Source organism: Schistocerca gregaria, chromosome X (genome assembly GCF_023897955.1).
Source record: "Schistocerca gregaria isolate iqSchGreg1 chromosome X, iqSchGreg1.2, whole genome shotgun sequence".
In the NCBI taxonomy this organism is placed as follows: domain Eukaryota; kingdom Metazoa; phylum Arthropoda; class Insecta; order Orthoptera; family Acrididae; genus Schistocerca; species Schistocerca gregaria.
Window position 1 is genome coordinate 790,640,826 of NC_064931.1, and position 21,434 is coordinate 790,662,259.

Here is a 21,434-nt window from a genome sequence, read left to right on the forward strand (position 1 = left end):
AGTGACCCCACACGACTATCGCCCGAGAGGACAGACGTATTGATCGGTCTGTCGTGAAGGTTCGTACAGCGACGTCTTGTACCTTCAGTTAGGAAGGAAGAAGGAAAAAACGATTATGGTCATTATGGACGGAGTACAAGCTCCTACTGTTTCATGCATAGGAAAGGAAATCTGATTTGACTTTCAAAACAACCATCACGGTATTTTCCTGGAGCAGTTTAGGGAAATCGTGGAAAATCTAAACCAGAATGGCAGGTTCCGGAATTGAACCATCCGCATCCCGATTGCGAGTCCAGTGTGGTAACCACTGCGGCACCTCGTACGGTTTGAGTCAGGAAATGGGCTGGCCTTGTTTGCAGCAAGACAAGAATCAACATGAACAGTGCGTCGATATCTGGAGCACCACGAACTGTCAACACGGCAGTCAGTATTGTGACATACCTTTGACACTGAGTTCGTCATCATCATACGACGATGGTATCGGGTGCCACTGGGGACAGAACACGATCTTTTCTGGTTTTCATAGGCAGAAATTTGGGATGAAGCCGTTACATATCTGAAGTGTTTAAGTCGGTGGGCGTACACTGTCTCTGAGATCTCCTTGGCCTTACCTTTTAAGAAAATAACGTAAGACTGCATGTTGCCCGATCTGTCCTAATCTACGTCGATACGGAAGTTGTTAGACTGTTGTCCTGTCCAGCACTTTGCCAGAAATATGCCCTGTTGAACACATCTGATCATGGACTGCCAAGAGAGTGGCTCGCAACCACTCGCCGGCTACTACGATTGATGAACTATGGTACAGGGTTGAAACAACATATAATGACATACGCATATCAAGTCTACAGAGTGAAAATACATGAAGGTGGTGAACTGTTCCTTATCATTATGAAAGAAAGCCACATCGACCCCAGACACGCTGAAAGTGGGTGAAGAATTGGAAAGTGAATTGAATGTAGTGAACATCGATCATGAAAATTTAATTTATAACGTTGAAAATTATATCAGTCCATTTCTGGTTAGTAAAGGCAGCAGTAAATTATACATGTGCTGCTGATCCTTCTGCATTATGCAGATCAGACATCTGAAACGCAGTACATATAGAAAATTATGAACATACTCAAAACGTTTCTAACTACTGTTCCTCCTAAAATACTTTAATGTTCTGGTAACAACGCAAATTCACTGCATCAGTTTGTTTCTCGAAGTTACATTTTAGTAGACTCTGCGAATTACACGTCGCTATCTGGTTTATCTCTTATTAGTTTGCGTCGCTCAGCTGACTACGCGTATTAGCAGGCTAGTCTCCGTCCATTCAACTCCATTACACCGCCTGCCAGTTATCCGTCAGGGTTGATTACATGAGATTAATGTTTTCCGTAAAGGTTATGTAAGCAAAGTGAAATCGTTGTCTTTTTCCCTTTCATCCACAAGCGTTCCCCAAGCTAGTAAATTCCTAACAATTCTTCAAGTTATTAATGTATCTTATTCGTAATATTCACGCTAGTGCTTTCGGAGTAAATGCACTTAAAGCGTGCGTCCGAAAACGGAGGGGGAAATATACATTGAATACGCCTGCTTTCAAAGGTTTGGAAAAATTTTCTTGAACTACTTAAAGAAGTGTTAAAAGTCGAAGACTATCACTTGATATTTCCGTTATAAACACAAACGACGGGCAGGAGCAGCACAAGGTAAAGACTGATGAATTGCATTTCAGGTTAGTTGCTGAGCATAGTAAGATAAACTAAAATACCAGAAAAATTTAGGAAACAACAACTATTTCTATTTTCGCTAGGTAATTTTATCCAGTTTAAAGTAATTCTTTGCACATAAATGACGAGGTACCTAAGGGCGAAAGCTTCAGCTCATGTCCGAGAAAGTCGAGGGTTCATGATCCAGGGCCACAAATCAAGATGACCACTTCACGGTGACATTAAAATATTTTCTATAATAGTACATGTTTCTGTTAACGTGTCCGAAGGCATCGCTTTGAAAATCGAGACAGGTAAAATCAGCGTGTCATTGAACCTTAAAATACACTGCTCTGTCGCTTGAACTAGCGTCTCTAGAAACTAGAAATTCATAAAAATTCCTTCATAATGGTGACACATAGTTTTCCTGGGCTAAATCTGATATTGTTCTCCAAGAGACTGTAATGGTCAAAATGGCGTGGAAAGGTGTAGTGCCTCCGACAACGATAGAATCCTAATTTTAATTCAGCGAATATACACCTTGTTCATGTCCAGAGACTAAGAAATATTTGTGGTATACAAGATAGCAAAGCAATTAAACTACGTCTATTAGGCTGTTCGCAGTGGATGCATTCGTTGTTGTCGTTGGTAGTAGTAGTAATAGCAGCCTCATTCATCTACAGATCACTTTTACAAGGATATGGGACATACTGCGATGCTGTAAATTAAGAACAATAAAAATGACGTTTCATACATACAGCCATTTACATACTTACAAGTCTAAGATGACAAAGATGGGGCAGGTAGTTGACAGTGGCCGTACACAGGGTGTTACAAAAAGGTACGGCCAAACGTTCAGGAAACATTCCTCACACACAAAGAAAGAAAATATGTTATGTAGACATGTGTCCGGAAACGCTTACTTTCCACGTTAGAGCTCATTTTATTACTTCTCTTCATATCACATTAATCATTGAATGGAAACACACAGAAGCAGAACGTTGCAGAGTGACTTCAAACACTTTGTTACAGGAAATGTTCAAAATGTCCTCCGTTAGCGAGGATACATGCATCCACCCTCCGCCGCACGGAATCCCTGATGCGCTGATGCAGCCCTGGAGAATGGCGTATTGTATCACAGCCGTCCACAATACGAGCACGAAGAGTCCCTACATTTGGTACCAGGGTTGCGTAGACAAGAGCTTTCAAATACCCCCATAAATGATAGTCAAGAGGGCTGAGGCCAGGAGAGCGTGGAGGCCACGGAATTGGTCCGCCTCTACCAATCCATCGGTCACCGAATCTGTTGTTGAGAAGCGTACGAACACTTAGACTGAAATGTGCAGGAGCTCCATAGTGCATGAACCACATGTGTCGTACTTGTAAAGGTACACGTTCTAGCAGCGCAAGTAGAGTATCCCGTATGAAATCATGGCGGTGAATCTAGGAAGTACAGTACATACTGACGAAACTAAAATGAGCTCTAACATGGAAATTAAGCGTTTCCGGACACTTGTCCACATAACATCTTTTCTTTATTTGCGTGTGAGGAATGTTTCCTGAAGATTTGGCCGTACCTTATTGTAACATCCTGTATAAGAACTATTCGGGCATTTGCTTGAAGTAATTTACGGAAACCATGGAAAACCTAAAAAAGGACGGTCGGATGAAAACTGGAATCCACCCTTCCGAATACAAAGCTAGTTTTTAGAAAATATTGATACTTCATTCGGTTCATCTCCAGTGTACGCTACTGTTTAGCAAAGAAGTTATTGACTAAAACAAAAGGCTAGTGGTTCACTGTTCAGTTATTTCTCACACTCCCAGTCATCGTACACATTACACACATTATTTGCTAATGTAACAAGACATACACTATCAGATGACGACAGGACCGTAGGGATAATGGTTTCCATTTTATGTATTCCAAATTCCCATTTGGTGGCCCGTATGACAAGCGAGATGTTGAGTTCAGAAAGGAGATAAGATGTTAGTATTATACACTGCGTGGCTTTGGGAGTAAAGCTTTCCAAAAAAGTGAAAAAAATAATTTGAAAGTTTTATGTGAAATGATAAATGTTTTACTAACGTTATTATGAGTTTATAAGAGGCAATCAAAACATTTCCGTTTAATAGCGTTGCTGCAACGTATATGCAACGTAGCGTGCCTCTGATACGATTATATAAGTACCGATATATAGGCAAGAGATTGGTGTGGCATTCGTGTCTTTCCGACGTGCGTGTGATAAATGCGGAAATGTGAACTATAGTGACGTTATTACCAAATGAGTCCAAACAGGACCAACGTGATGTTATTCCTTTCTTGGCTATTGAAAGACAAGCACCGGCAGACATTCATCAGAGTATGAAGAATGTTTAAGGGCCAGCATGTCCTTCGAATACAACCGTTGTGGAATGAAACGTCAAGTCTGTGCTGATCACGATTCGACACAAGACGCTGGTAACGCAGAAGTTTCGCCAACTCAAGCGGGTACTCGAGCACTTGCCTTATAGTCCTGATTTCTCCCCATGTGATTATCACATCTTCGGTCCCCTATAAAAGTCCCCGAAACTTCGACGATCCCTGCTGGTTAAGGATTTGCAGCAGGCAGTTACGGACTTGTTCCCGCACGAGGACACGGTGTTCTGCCAAACGTGTATTTTCAACCTGTTGCGTCAGTGGGACGATTACCTCAAATGCTCACGGCGATTTTGTATGACTGGTACACCGATTCTGGGCTGTACGGCCTTGAACGGAAAACTTTTTATTGTCCCCTTTTATTTACTTTCCATACATTTCTTGCCAAACCTCTACTTTGTGTTATCTAAGTTATCCTTCGCTGCAATACACAATTGGCCATTAAAATTGCTACACCACGAAGATGACGTGCTACAGACGTGAAATTTAACCGACAGGAAGAAGATGCTGTGATATGCAAATGATTACCTTTTCAGAGCATTCACACAAGGTTGGCGCCGGTGGCGACACCTACAACGTGCTGACATGAGGAAAGTTTCCAACCAATTTCTCGTACATAAACAGCAGTTGACCTGCGTTGCCCGGGGAATCGTTGTTGTGATGCCTCGTGTAAGGAGGAGAAATGCGTATCATCACGTTTCCGACTTTGATAAAGGTCGTATTGTAGTCTATCGCGATTGCGGCTTATCGTATCGCGACAGCCACGTCTCGATCCCTGAGTCAGTAGATGGGGACGTTTGCAAGACAGCAACCATCTGCACGAACAGTTCAACGACGTTTGCAGCAGCATGGACTATCAGCTCAGACACCATGGCTGCGGTTACCTTTGGCGCAGCATCACAGACAGGAGCCCCTGCGATAGTGTACTCAACGACGAATCTGGGTGCACGAATGGCAAAACTTCCCTTTTTCGGATGAATCCAGGTTCTGTTTACAGTATCATGATGGTGGCATCCGTGTTTGGCGACATCGCGGTGAACGCACATTGCAAGCGTGTATTCGTCATTGCCACAGTGGCGTGTCATCCGGCGTGATGGTATGGGGTGCCATTGGTTACACGTCTCGGTCACCTGTTGTTCGTACTGACGGCACTTTGAACAGTGGACGTTAGATTTCAGATGTGTTACGACCCGTAGCTCTACCCTTCATTCGAGCCCTGCGAAACCCTACATTTCAGCAGGATAATGCACGAGCGCCTGTTGCAGGTCCTGTACGGGCCTTTCTGGATACAGAAAGTGTTCGACTGCTGCCCTGGCCAGCAGATTCTCTAGGTCTCTCAAGAACTGAAAACGTTTGGTCAATGGTGGCCCAGCAACTGGCTCGTCACAATACGCCAGTCACTACTCTTGATGAACTGTGGTATCGTGTTGAAGCCGCATGGGCAGCTGTGCCTGTACACGCCATCCAAGCTCTGTTTGACTCAATGTCCAGGCGTATGAAGGCCGTTATTACGGCCAGAGGTGGTTGTTCTGGGCACTGATTTTTCAGGATCTATGCACCCAAATTGCGTGAAAATGTAATAACATGTCAGTTCTAGTATAATATATTTGTCCAGTGAATACCCGTTTATCATCTGCATTTCTTCTTGGTGTATCAATTTTAATGGCCAGTAGTGTAGACGGTATCGATTAAAAGGCTTTTTTTCTGCTTTTTTAAAATAAGTTCGTTCTAGTTGCTTATTTAATTTCCTTTGGAAAATTATTGTACAGTTTAATTCCTTGGTAGAAAATGCTGTTTTGAGTTTTACGGTTATTCATTCTTGGTAAATGTAATATCATTCTAGATTTTGTATCTTGGTTATGGCTAGAGCTGTTGGTGCAATAACTGTCGATATTAGTTTTATGTGTACAACTGATTGGTATATGTACTTGCATTATGTAGTTACAATCACCAGTGTGTTAAACAGATCTTTAACAATGAGCTTGACATTATTTTTTACTACTACTGTGACCGTTCCTATAGTCTAAAAACTGTGTTAATATTTTGTGCATTTGTTCCACACAAAAGAACGCGTACAGGTAATTTTGGTACACTACATAAATGACGTAGTAAATGGTAGGATTGCCGGTAGTATTGGTAACATAGGTAGGGAAAGAAACATAAATGAATGTGTAAGAGAGAAACTGGAAGCCGACAACTTCTCGTTGTTTTTTTTTTTTTTTTGTTCCTTTGTTTTCCATATAATTCGAACCGCACATCATTCAGTATTATTAGTCCATTGTGTATTTTGCATCCTCGCAGAATATAAATTGCATTTTATACTTAATACAAATTAGCTGATCGCGTAACGTCTGTACTTTTATGTAGCCAAAGCAAATACTTTTGATGCAGATACAGTTTGCATGATAAATGGGAAAGTTGTTTAAGAATAATAAAAACATGCATTATATAAGTTAGACAAATTAGTGAAGCGATGTTTGATATACCTTTCTTTTGCGTTTCTTTTTACCTGTTTGTTGACAAAATGGCGTTTTCTAGCGTTAAATGATAAATCTGTATTTTATTCTTTATTTTTAATACAGCATCTCTTTGTTTTACGTTGTATCCGAATAAAACATGAATTAAGTATTGACAGTTTCAATTTTGCTATAAATAATGTTTACTTTTAAGCAACAGACGGGAGGATAACTATATAGAACAAAAATTTTCCATACGCTACTCAGCCCTTTTTTATATCGTCATTCGGTTTCTAGACTGTTTACTGTTTGCACTTTTTAGGTTACTCTAGTAATACACTGATCGCGTACATAAAGAATGCGATAGTTATGAGGTAACGTCTAAAAGGTAACTCACGGGTAACCCGCGGTTACTACTTTAACTGGCCAAGGCTACTAGGAAAACTATCGTAGTCCTTGCTTACTTACGATAGTCTACCGTAGCCTATAGTAGTTTTACAGCTCTGCTTACAGAGCTTCTAAATGCCACTGTGCCCTTATAATAGGGTAAGTAATATTTTGTCCGGTGAACTGTGTCACAGCAGTGAATAACCTGCAAACTGGTTCACAAGCAACAGCTGGTAATCAACTGCTGTTGCTTGGCTTTTCACTGCATTTCCATGTGTCGAGGATGCTTAACACACACACACACACGCTCACGCACACGCCCGCACGCGCGCTATGCATGCATACGGAACATACTCGTAAATGTGTATGAAATAAAGAGATGATCAACGCATTCTTGATATGTCGTCTACATTAATACTTCATAATCGACTCTTCGTATAAAAAAGAGATTTTCACAAATGATAATACAGTGAATGTAATTTTCAGTCCGGTTAAAACTTGTAACATTTTTATTGAGATATAGAGGCAACATTTATTTTCTTTAAGAAATTAAAAAACGCGCACAAACTACTTTTCATTTTATTTGAGAGTTCTTGACGGAAGAGAGCAAGTTGTTGCACCTAGAGGATACTGTACCTAGGAACAAATGATGTTTTTGGTAGTTACTTCAGTCTAATGGGTGATTTTAGAATCACATGAAGAAATGGGGACTAGAGACCGCCCTAAATAGTTTCCGCCATTTTCTACAGTTTCTGGTGTTCGACGTGAACTTGGGTTTTGTGCAGCTTTGGTAAATATTTCAAGTTCTACAAATTTAAGTGCTGTGTAACACATTAAAGCTCTTGTGGAACAAATTGTTAACTATTCAGATACAGAATTTTATGTTGAGTAAAATGCTATATATATTTTTGGAACTACTTATATAACAAGTGCAACGTTAAGCCACACTTCGTCGGTCTTGCGCCATCTTGTACCTTGAAACAGCAGAAGGTCTTTTACCATGGAGCAACCATTTTGTTTTAGCGAGCTTGGCTTGTGAATTTTACTTCAGTTATCATGCAATCCTTCTTTCGTGAGTGAAATTTTCGATACCGAGTCGGTAATAGCGTCTCAGAAGCGTTTTTATCTAATAGTGTTTCATCCGCTGTGAAGATTCCTGTTGAACATTCTTTGCATGTAGTCCATATTTTAGCCTCTGTTCTTCCTCCAGCCTTGCGACCACATCTCAACTTAAGCTGGGAGCACCGGGGGTGCGGGAATAGGCACGTTTTCAGTTTTCCGTAGACTAATTGTGCGTATAAATTTAAATACTTAGCGTCGTAATTTAGCCAACCTAACTTGCACATGATGAGTATTCCGTTAGCTTTTAATAATCCGGTGAGGCTACCGGGACGTACATTTGTCACAACTGAGATATCTCAGAGTAAGAGGGATGAGAACGCTGCTCAGATTGAAATGTCTCAATTGTAAAAAACTAGGGGCGAAAAGGCTAGTCCTCTACTATTTTATAGAAGCGTCGTTACGCCTCGCCCCGATACAGCATCCTGAAGATACTAGATGTAATTCATCACGAGTACCCTTGGCCGTGTTCGCACTGCGCACCGATCAGGAACGCACCGGAATATCAGACGCGTTGTTTTGCTTTGGCGCGTTCACACCGCGTCGAGTCGGAACGTTCCGCGCTGGCATTTACAATATTTAGTATTCCCGGCGCTAGCCACGCTTGGGCTTCTGCAGTAAAGAAATCGCACTCCTACCGCCTGTTTTTGGCACAAGTTGCTATTCATGTATTAGTCACTCTAGAGGACAGTGTTGTACATTGGTGCACTTTTCAGACTTGCGCCTCTAGCCAGCACTACAATACAAGTCTAATATATTTTCTTGTTCCTTTTTAGGAGATAGCATTCAAATTTTATGTTCTGCAGTCTTCTCCTGAAATAAAAAAAATTACTCCGTAAACTGAAGTTTTTGCAAATACACAAGCATGGCCCAAGGTACAACATGGTCACATACCTGGAAACAAATAATCTACTGAAATTTAAAAACGTTGCAATCGAGAAAAGTTTGTCATTACTGCATTTGGTCGTCCATCTGTTACATTATTCCTCTTGTACACCCCAATAATCAGTACGTGAAATCAGATAAAGCCGAAGTATTATCAAAGACAAGTTCCGTACAAGTTAAACGCATCTTGAAATAGAAGTTGCTGGATGCAAATTTCCATTTTCAAGACCGGTAAAAGTGATAAGACATTAAGAGAATTCAACAAAAAATTCTGACAGTTGGGTTCAGGAAAAGATAATAAGAAAAAATATCGCTGGTATCTGTTTGTGGATGACACATTTGTGGTCTTGAAACATGGTAAAAAGGATTTGGGCGTATTCTTTGGTTTTCTAACTAACATAAATCCAAAATGTAGTTCACCATGGGAATAGAAAAGACAACAAAATACATAAAGAATGCGATAGTTATGAGGTAACGTCTAAAAGGTAACTCACGGGTAACCCGCGGTTACTACTTTAACTGACCAAGGCTACTAGGAAAACTATCATAGTCCATGCTTACTTACGATAGTCTACCGTAGCCTATAGTAGTTTTACAGCTCTGCTTACAGAGCTTCTAAATGCCACTGTGCCCTTATAATAGGGTAAGTAATATTTTGTCCGGTGTTTTAGTTATGAGGCAGACCGATGGAAGTTTGGTACATAAGGTTTTTCGAAAAGTAACGCACACGGATAGATATTTACACAAGAACTTCAATCACTATCCACAACAAAAGAGAGGTGTCATTAAAAGTCTTGTCAGACCGATGGAAGTTTGGTACATAAGGTTTTTCGAAAAGTAACGCACACGGATAGATATTTACACAAGAACTTCAATCACTATCCACAACAAAAGAGAGGTGTCATTAAAAGTCTTGTCGATAGAGCTAAAAGGATGTGCACGACAGAATACCTGGACGCCGAATTAAAATATCTAAAGCAGGCTTTCGAGAAAAGTGACTATGCAGGGAAAGAAAACAGAATTCTACGACCAAATAACTGAAAGCCGAAGGACAAGCTTCAAAAACCAAGGAAGAATACAGTTTCACTCCTTTTTATTAAACGAGTAGCAGGTCAGATCGGAAAGATTTTACGGAAACTTGACATTAGACCGGTTTTTAACCGTACAAAGAAAATAGATCAAGCTCTCCGATCTGTAAATGATAAAAGCCTTCTTCTCTCAGTATGTGGCGTATAAAAATTCCGTGTGCGTGTGGTAAAACTTTTATTGGAACAACCAAGAGAAGCGTGAATACACAGTTAAAGGAACACAAAAGCCTTTGCCGGCTAGGAAAAATAGACAAGTCGACTCTAGCAAAGCATTCTCTTCCATGGGGAAGTCACGAAATGAAGTATTATGAAACAACAATTTTATCTAAGAAGACGAATTATTATACACGGCTATGTAGGGCTTTGAAATATACAAACGAAAGATTTGAATATGAAAGAAGAGATCATGAAACTTACCAACATATGGACAGTAGCTCTGCAGAATAACTAAAGAGTTTTTCTATCTTTGATAAGCCGACGGTCGATAGTTAAGTTTTATATATTTGAAAAGGATCATCTCTGCATATCACGTGTAACTCCGGCCTCGCCCCTTTGTCTACAGTACATATGTCGCTTGTAGACGTCCGACCCGTCAGTTGACACGACTCAACGGAGGAGCAACGCCTATGAAGATGTCCAGCACAGTTCTGGACGAAACGTCAGGGCAGAAGAGTTTCGTGGACCACGACTAGATACCCTGAAACATTAATGCTGTCTCCAAAGGATCTTATCCATCGTATCTTATCTATGTTCTCAGCATAGCTCTCTCGAAACAGGTCATCCAGTAAAATGTTTTTTAGCGATCTTGGCTTTTGAAGTATTCTTCAGTTATCGTAAATTGCAGATGGCCCCCAGATTGACAGTGCCGAGAATATATAAAGAAGGATCGCAGTAAAATAGAGTGTCGCCCATGGAATCCCCGGTTGTAGAGCTGACATTAGATATTGTACCTCCAGTCAGCCCTCTCTATGCCGAAAAATATAGAAAGGGTTGCTTTCTGTCCAGGATTCACACAAGATATCTACTGATTATCATCACAAGTGTCTTTCCACACCGCGATACGGCGAAAACTAACTAAGAATGTGGGATCCTTCCCTGGTTTCAAGAGATCAATAAGGATGGATTCCTTCTATAAGTAGGGATAATGTTCTTCCAACCGAAAGTTATTTCAAAATTCTAGAAGGACATCCTTTGATTCGTGACTTACTTACAGCGTAATGCTAGTTTCAACAATGATTGGAGCAGGAACTGCGTTTTCGCTACAGACAAAGCAGATTACAATCCTCACGTGGTGAATTAGAAATTAGAAATTGAAGAGCCAAAGCCGGCCCCGGTGGTCGTGCGGTTCTAGGCGCTCCAGTCCGGAGCCGCGCTGCTGCTACGGTCGCAGGTTCGAATCCTGCCTCGGGCATGGGTGTGTGTGATGTCCTTAGGTTAGTTAGGTTTAAGTAGTTCTAAGTTCTAGGGGACTGATGACCACAGCAGTTGAGTCCCATAGTGCTCAGAGCCATTTTTTTTTTTTTTTAAGCATTCATGAAGATGTAGACAGGCTCTTGATCCACCTTTGGAACGCAGTACAGCAGACATTCCCTGTGACATGGATTCAACAAGTCCTTTGTAGATTTCCGTTAGTATGTGGCACCAGATGCTTATGAGCAGTTCTTATAATTCCCGTGCATTACGTGAAGCTGGGTTGTGGACGTGGAGTTGCCCGACTGCGTCCCAGATGTGACTCATGGGATTCTCAACTGGCGAATTTGGAACGCAAAACATCGGCAGGAGCATACTATTAACTCCTCAACCCACTAGATCACTTTTCTAGCTTTGTGATATGGACAGTCATCCTGGTAGAAGAAGCCATCGACACCGGCGAAGGCATCAAGCATGAAGGGATTCGGATGGTCCGAGATAATGCCCACAGCTGTCATGGTACCTTCTTCGGTCTCGTGGAAGCCCAGGTGAATTTTACCATAGTATGAGGTGGACCTGAAAATAACGCCGTTTCTGCGCATGTCAATATTAGTTTGTTATTTATCAGTTCACTTCGTGCCAAAGGCATTTTACGCTTAGAGTGAGTTGCTTACTCGCAAATAATTAAATCTTAATTTTCTGGCCATTGATGCTGAAATGGCCAGCCAAATACCAGAAGAGGTACATATCCAGCATCGTATGCTTTTTGAGATTCGCAAAGGAGATAGAGTAATAGTTGCTAGTAATAACATTTGCAATGTTTATCCACGTGCATAAGACGTTTTTAAATGGAAAACTGGTGGTTTTCTAAGTTCAAATCCGTTAATTTTCGTCTTTCGGATTCGTATCTGTTAGAAAGACCAACAGCTTTACGCAATGACATGTTGAGGGCAGAAGTGGAAATAAATGCGTGTCAGACATTAGAGTGTAACGTCGTACGTTTGTTCCGCACGAACGATTGTTTTAGGATAGCTACTGACATCTGCCGGCCTAACCGAGAGACACACGAGCATCTGTCACTACCTGCCGTGGAAAAGCTATCCACTGTCTCTTACTGGACGCATAAATTCACCATCTATAAATAAATCATTTTAAATATTATTCAATCATTTTCAAAATCGGTACGCTACCTTTTGACATTTAGGAAAACATTGTATCCAAATTTCAGCTTTATAACAATCATAGTTCCAGAGATAAAAAAACTGCTAAAAAACCGACACTTAGGAAACTAAATTCAGTTAGGAAATATAATAGTTTATCCTGTGGTGTTATCAAAAACCATAAACAGAACTCTCAGAGTGCAAAATTATTTAATTAAGATTTTCATATTAAAACTTTAATTATTTTTCGTTTTCGTAATGTAAAAATCAGACAAAATTATTTTTGGTGTCTAAGATTGTTGTGGGTGTATATATGAGTGAATGAGAGTGTGTACGTGGGACATTCGTCAAATTTTAATGTTGCATTATATACCGTCTTAAGTAACCTGCTCTTAAGTAACCTGCAAGAGTTACGCAAGCCTGTCGTGGGAAAATGTTCATAGGAAATTTACCCACTTTGCTGATGACGTATGTCTAGGTGTGACTGCTGTTGTAACAGAGCAGCCAGAAAGTCAGCTGAAGTATTATCTGTATATAAAGGACGTTTCCAGATTTATTGCCTTTCCGTTTTCGTTTATTAAACATTACTTTAATATTTGTATATCAAAATTACGTAGATGCGTCTGTATGTAAGAATTGGTGCAGGCCAGTTTTGGCAAGAGTATGATCATGAGCGAGCATTCTGATTGGCAGCGAGCATGGTTAGACAATCAGAATTAGATGGTTCCCGCTCTTTACCTGATAGTTATACTGGGAGTTAGGTCACAAGAAGGGAGTCTCTCGCTAACTTCGAACGCGGATTGTCATGTTACTTGTGCGAGTCGAAATAATGTGTAAAATGAAGGAATATTGATTTCCTCGTGTTTGATATGTGTCGTGACTAACGCTGATGTAGTTATGGACAGTTTTATGAAGTTTGGAAGTTTTAGAACTGTATTGTTAGAATGATATTCGCGTGTGAAAATTTGGCCTTCTTAGTATCCGCGTGGTATGTTTCAGTATTCAACCACTGAGCATTTTTGGCGAGCAATTTCTTTTTTGAAATCCACCAGAAGGACCGAATGCCATAACTAGTGTTAGTGGTGGAATTAATGACTATGGAAACGTTGTTTAACTCGGGTTGGATATGGACAGATTTCTGGCTGCTGTGCGTGCGAAATGAGTGTATGAATTGTGAACTTGACGAACATAACCAATAGATTAAATTTCGAATTTGAGGGATACTTTAAAAAATGATATGACTTTGTTCATCAATAATGTTAAAAGTGACATTAATCAGGTCAGACAGGAATGTAATACTGCTGTTGTGACAGTAGAAAGTGAACTAACTACACTGATTCAGCAAGTTGCTGAGGACAACCGACAGTCAAAGCAACAATTAGATTTAGAATAAGGCAAAGTTAATAAACAGTTCATAATGTAGAAAAACACTGTGAGGAAAGTTACGCAGTATTAGCAAGTAAAATCAAAGAAGGAAAAGATATGTGTGCAAAGATTGGTATGCAAGTGGCTAGTAAAATTACTAACATAGAAACTAATATCCAGCCATTTAGTACCAGTGTCAATAAACAGTTGTGGGAGCATGAGGGTAGATTAACCCGAGTAGAGCAAAATGTTAACAACCATAGTGGTTGTGTAGTAACTAATGGGGTAGTAGAATCATCTGAAATTGCTTATGTAACACATCGCCAATTCTTGAAATCTGACCCAAATAAGAATGTTCACCCTAAAGAGTTTTGGAGTGATTTTGAAGATGTGTTACCTGAAGTGTGGAATGGCAAGCAAACGCTTGGATTCATCACCTCTGATCTAATGGGAGAAGCTGGGGGAATTCGGCTTCAGATAAATACGATAAATTAGTAGAGTTCAAACAGGCATTTTTGAAGACTATTGGGGAAAGAAGAAGCAAATGGAAGTGTTGAATAAATTTTGGTCGGGGGAAAAATGTGATTCCAAGAGAGATAACATTAAAAGATTCGTACAAAAGTGGGTGACTGCCTATCTTCTTTAAATGCAAAAGTAGAGAAAGAACAGATAATCATGGGTACTGAAAACAAATTGCAATTGAGCTGGCGAAATAAGATCATTTCGGCACCTAGGAATGACACTGACTGGATTGTTCATTATCTTGAATGAGCAGAAAACATCTTATAGGAAGAGGAATATAACAGAAGAGAGTATAGGCTTCCTATTAGGTCAAATGGCAACAGAGCCGCAGTCATTGTAAACAGAATAGGCGAACAAAGAGGTAACACTTACAGAGAAAGATACTGGGTAAGAGAATCCTACGTTGGAAATAGGTTCAACGACCGAGTACAGTACTTTGATTGCCGCTAGCTGCAGTCTGATGACGTAACGTGTAGGGGCGGACTGACAGGTGACAGAAACGTCAGAGGCAATGACGTCACACAGGAGGAAAACTGTTAGCAATCTGTAATAACGCTAGCGTTTGCAGATTGAAATCACGCAAGTTAAACCCGCTAGTGGAGGAGGAGATTAGTGTTTAACGTCCCGTCGACAACGAGGTCATTAGAGACGAATCACACGTTGGGATTAGGGAAGGATGGGGAAGGAAATCGCCCGTGCCCTTTCGAAGGGTTTCTATTTTAAAAAACGCAGTTGATATCCGTTTGACCTATGGCAGCGCCATCTAGCGGGCTAACCATAGCGTCATCTCGTTTCCCCCTTCAAGCTAGACATGTTTCGTTTTTCGTGGTTTTTTTCGTTTGACGGTTATTTCGTGAGATATTTGGCCCGGTCACGATCAATGGACCACGCTGTATTATAATTTGATCATGGAATGATGAAGAACCACAGTAACTGACTGGTGTTAGAGGTGCTTTGAGAGCCACAGAATTTGGCAAGAGTTAGTTTCTGTAATGTATTATGTAGAGCCACAGTAATTGGCTAACTGGTTCAGTACTGCTCTGTAAGGATTTTTTTAAAATTTTCTTGAATATTGTTTACGAGAAGGGCAGAGCCACCGAGTTAGTATGAGTTATGTTCAAATTTTCTACATTACTTTTGGTATTATTTGCCAACATTAGTGTATTTCTTATGTAATATGTGTATAATGAGAGGAATTTACAAGAGCCACAGGAGCTGGGAAGGATAATTTTCAGAGATTTTGCTGAGGACTTTTCAATAAAATAGATATTGTTTGTATATAGTATTATGTAGGATGGGTCTCAAAGCTACTGAAGCAGGCATAAGTAAATTTTAGTAACGTGATAAAATTGTTTTTCTTTTTGTAAGATGTATATAGAAGGGATTCAGGACTGCAGGAGGTGGACTGAATGATTTTCAGTGATTAATGATTTTGTATTTCTTTGTGTAATGTTTAATGATGTTTCTTAGAGCCGCAGATGGTGGCGGAGATAGCTTTGCAGGATATTTTATGATGTTGCATTTTCTTCTTTGTGAACAGTAGTTTATTTGTGTGAAGGCAAGCAGTAAATTTCGTTTTCTGAAAATGAGTTAAGAAAGAGAGGTTTTTATGAAGCAGCAGATTTTGTAACAGTAACTTGCTTAATCGTTATGAGATTTTGAAAAAGAATTCCGTGATGGTGTCAATTTTGGGGTACTGTTGAATTCTTTTAGGGACAGTTGGACAGTTAGTTCACTTTTTACTGAAAGGATTAGTATTAAATGTAACTACTGTAAAGAAAATGTTAAATTGCAGTGAAATATGAATTTGCCTGAGAAATAAATTTTTGTGTAAAGAAGAAGTAAATTGTGGAGGACAGTAAAGTTTTCGATAAATTTTTCATACAGTCCTTTGATGTTGAATTTGAGAGCAGCAACTGCTGATTAGAGTATATATGTATGTTAGGGTAGTACGTATAGATCAAGAATGAACTCTTAGACGTACTGTATATTGCAGGAACGAAAATATGACAGAACCTGATACGAGATTGAGAGAGAACCCAGTTTGAGACAGAGCTGGACGCTCTGTCCCAGTGACGAGCCCATGATGTGGCCCATATGTAAGTGTTGAATAGAAGTGATCCGCCGCACCCATGTCATCCATCGGAGGTAGATATCAGAACCCCGATGCGTTGTCAGAGTAATGTTGCGTGAAGAGACGACCACCATATCGAAGTCAATATATTCTGCAATAGGAAAGGACACCCTCCATAGTGCTAAAATTACATTTGTAGTCAATTTTTTTGACGCTGATAGAGCGGAGTGTCAACTGATTGTTTTTGCTTAAATTCATAATGAAAGAGTAAGAAACTTTTGTTTGGAGGAAAAAGTTTGTAGTTTCAAGAGCAAATGTAAAATTTGTCCGATATCAATATTTTGTTAATTCAGTTTTGAAAAAAAAAGGTGACTTCAAGAATAATTTTGTAAGAAATGTGTGATATGAGAAAAAATGGAAATATTCTGTAATTTAATTTGATTGTATGCTATTCAGTCCTAGGCCTTGATATTCAGTGTAACTGTATATAATACTGTTATGTAGCTTAGATATTTGGTTAATTGAGGAAAACAAATTTTGATTAACAGTACCGTGGTAGTTAAAGATTCAACACAAAAAAGAGAAAAAAATAAAACTTGTCCGCAATAAGAGCTATAAAATATACTCAGGAGAGATTTTAGGTTCTTAGGGGATGTGTAGCGTCGCAAGTTTGTTCTGAGCGAACGTTTGTTTTAAGATGGCTAGCTGGATGTAACTTCAGGGGCTGATATCTGCCGGCCCAACTAGGAGACACGCGCGCATCTCTCACAACCTGCCGTGGGAAAGCTATCCAATGTCTCTTACTGGTCGCGTACATTCACCACCTATAAGAACCCTAAATAAATGATATTAAATATTATTCAATCATTTTCAAAGTCGGTACACTACCTTTTGACATTTAGGAGAAGATTGTACCCCAATTTCAGCTTTATAACTATCATAGCCCCCCCCCCCCCCCCCATGAACCATGGACGTTCCCGTTGGTGGGGAGGCTTGCGTGCCTCAGCGATACAGATGGCCGTACCGTAGGTGCAACCACAACGGAGGGGTATCTGTTGAGAGGCCAGACAAACATGTGGTTCCTGAAGAGGGGCAGCAGCCTTTTCAGTAGTTGCAGGGGCAACCGTAGGGATGATTGACTGATCTGGCCTTGCAACATTAACCAAAACGGCCTAGCTGTGCTCGTACTGCGAACGGCTGAAAGCAAGGGGGAAACTACAGCCGTAATTTATCCCGAGGACATGCAGCTTTACTGTATGATTAAATGATGATGGTGTCCTCTTGGGTCAAATATTCCGGAGATAAAATAGTCCCCCATTCGGATCTCCGGGCGGGGACTACTCAGGAGGACGTCGTTATCAGGACAAAAAAAAAAAAAAAAAAAAAAAAAAACTGGCGTTCTACGGATCGGAGCGTGGACTGTCAGATCCCTTAATCGGGCAGGTAGGTTAGAAAATTTAAAAAGGAAATGGATAGGTTACAGTTAGATATAGTGCGAATTAGTGAAGTTCGGTGGCAGGAGGAACAAGACTTTTGGTCAGGTGAATCCAGGGTTATAAATACAAAATCAAATAGGGGTAATGTAGAACTAGGTTTAATAATGAATAAGAAAAATAGGAGTGCGGATAAGCTACTACAAACAGCATAGTTAACGCATTATTGTGGCCAAGATAGACACAAAGCCCATGCCTACTACAGAAGTACAAGTTTTTATGCCAACTAGCACTGCAGATGATGAAGAAATTGATGAAATGTATGATGAGTTAAAATAAATTATTCAGGTAGTGAAGGGAGACGAAAATTTAATAGTCATGGGTGAATGGAATTCGTCAGTAGGAAAAGGGAGAGAAGGAAACATAGTGGGTGAATATGGATTGGGGCTAAGAAATGAAAGAGGAAGCCGTCAGGTAGAATTTTGCACAGAGCATAACTTAATCATAGCTAACACTTGGTTCAAGAATCATAAAAAAAGGTTGTATACATGGAGGAATCCTGGAGACACTAAAAGGTATCAGATAGATTATATAATGGTAAGACAGAGATTTAGGAATCAGTTTTTAAATTGTAGGACATTTCCAGGGGCAGATGTCGACTCTGACCACAATCTATTGGTTATGACCTGTAGACTAAAACTAAAGAAACTGCAAAAAGGTGGGAATTTAAGGACATGGTATCTGGATAAGCTGAAAGAACCAGAGGTTTTACAGAGTTTCAAGGAGAGCATAAGGGAACAATTGACAGGAATGGGGGAAGGAAACACAATAGAAGAAGAATGGGTAGCTCTGAGGGATGAAGTAGTGAAGGCAGCAGAGGATAAAGTAGGTAAAAAGACGAGGGCTGCTAGAAATCCTTGGGTAACAGAAGAAATATTGAATTTAATTGATGAAAGGAGAAAATATAAAAATGCAGTAAATGAAGCAGTCAAAAAGGAATACATACGTCTCAAAATTGAGATCGACAGGAAGTGCAAAATGGGTAAGCAGGGATGGCTAGAGGACAAATGTAAGGATGTAGAAGCTTATCTCACTAGGGGTAAGATAGATACTGCCTACAGGAAAATTGAAGAGACCTTTGGAGAGAAGATAACCACTTGTATGAATATCAGGAGCTCAGACGGCAACCCAGTTCTAAGCAAACAAGGGAAGGCGGAAAGGTGTAAGGAGTATATAGAGGGTTTATACAAGGGCGATGTACTTGAGGACAATATTATGGAAATGGAAGAGGACGTAGATGAAGACGAAATGGGAGGTAAGATACTGCGTGAAGAGTTTGACAGAGCACTGAAAGACCAGAGTCGAAACAAGGCCCCCGGAGTAGACAACATTCCATTGGAACTACTGACGGCCTTTGGTGAGCCAGTCATGACAAAACTCTACCAGCTGGTGAGCAAGATGTATGAGACAGGCGAAATACCCTTAGACTTCAAGAAGAATATAATAATTCCGATCCCAAAGAAAGCAGGTGCTGACAGGTGTGAAAATTACCGAACTATCAGTTTAATAAGTCACAGCTGCAAAATACTAACGCGAATTCTTTACAGACGAATGGAAAAACTGGTAGATGCGGACCTCGGGGAGGATCAGTTTGGATTCCGTAGAAATGTTGGAACACGTGAGGCAATACTGACCTTACGACTTATCTTAGAAGAAAGATTAAGAAAAGGCAAACCTACGTTTCTAGCATTTGTAGACTTGGAGAAAGCTTTTGACAATGTTGACTGGAATACTCTCTTTCAAATTCTGAAGGTGGCAAGGGTAAAATACAGGGAGCGAAAGGCTATTTACAATTTGTACAGAAACCAGATGGCAGTGATAAGAGTCGAGGGGCATGAAAGGGAAGCAGTGGTTGGGAAAGGAGTGAGACAGAGTTGTAGCCTCTCCCCCATGTTATTCAATCTGTATATTGAGCAAGCAGCAAAGGAAACAAAAGAAAAATTCGGAGTAGGTATTAAAATTCATGGAGAAGAAGTAAAAACTTTGAGGTTCGCCGATGACATGGTAATTCTGTCAGAGACAGCAAAGGCCATGGATGAGCAGTTGAACGGAATGGACAGTGTCTTGAAAGGAGTATATAACATGAAAATCAACAAAAGCAATACGAGGATAATGGAATGTAGTCAAATTAAGTCGGGTGATGCTGAGGGAATTAGATTAGGAAATGAAACACTTAAAGTAGTAAAGGAGTTTTGCTTGCCATGCCATTTCCACCTGGCGCCTCAGTTGGACCAGCGTTCGTGCTGGACGTGCAGACCGCTTCATCCGGTCCCAAACATGCTCAATGGGGGACAGATCCGGAGATCTTGCTGGCCAGGGTAGTTGACTTACACCTTCTGGAGCACGTTGGGTGGCACGGGATACATGCGGACGTGCATTGTCCTGTTCGAACAGGAAGTTCCCTTGCCGGTCTAGGAATGGTAGAACGATGGGTTCGGTGACGGTTTGGATGTACCGTGCACTATTCAGTGTCCCCTCGACGATCACCAGAGGTGTACGGCCAGTGTAGGATTTTTCTTCCCACACAATGATGCCGGGTGTTGGCCCTGTGTGCCTCGGTCGTATGCAGTCCTGATTGTGGCACTCACCTGCACGGCGCCAAACACGCATACGACCATCATTGGCACCAAGGCAGAAGCGACTCTCATCGCTGAAGACGACACGTCTCCATTCGTCCCTCCATTCACGCCTGTCGCGACACCACTGGAGGCGGGCTGCACGATGCTGGGGCGTGAGCGGAAGACGGCCTAACGGTGTGCGGGATCGTAGCCCAGCTTCATGGAGACGGTTGCGAATGGTCCTCGCCGATACCCCAGGAGCAACAGTGTCCCTAATTTGCTGGGAAGTGGCGGTGCGGTCCGCTACAGCACTGTGTAGGATCCTACGGTCTTGGTGTGCATCCGTGCGTCGCTGCGGTCCGGTCCCAGGTCGACGGGCACGTGCACCTTCCGCCGACCACTGGCGACAACATCGATGTACTGTGGAGACCTCACGCCCCACGAGTTGAGCAATTCGGGGGTACGTCCACCCGGCCTCCCGCATGCCCACTATACGCCCTCGCTCAAAGTCCGTCAACTGCACATACGGTTCACGTCCACGCTTTCGCGGCATGCTACCAGTGTTAAAGACTGCGATGGAGCTCCGTATGCCACGGCAAACTGGCTGACACTGCCGGCGGCGGTGCCATTCGACGGCCAACACCGCGGTTCCTGGTGTGTCCGCTGTGCCGTGCGTGTGATCATTGCTTGTACAGCCCTCTCGCAGTGTCCGGAGCAAGTATGGTGGGTGTGACACACCGGTGTCAATGTGTTCTTTTTTCCATTTCCAGGAGTGTATAAAAATCAGACTGAATTATTTTTGGTGTC

General features: G+C 41.2%; 1 protein-coding gene across 1 annotated transcript in view; it reads left to right on the top strand.

Moving 5' to 3' along the window:
• The window catches only part of LOC126298321 (uncharacterized), an 897,137-nt gene that overhangs the window by 786,329 nt on the left and 89,374 nt on the right, over window positions 1-21,434 (top strand). The gene's annotated exons all lie outside the window — the stretch shown is intronic.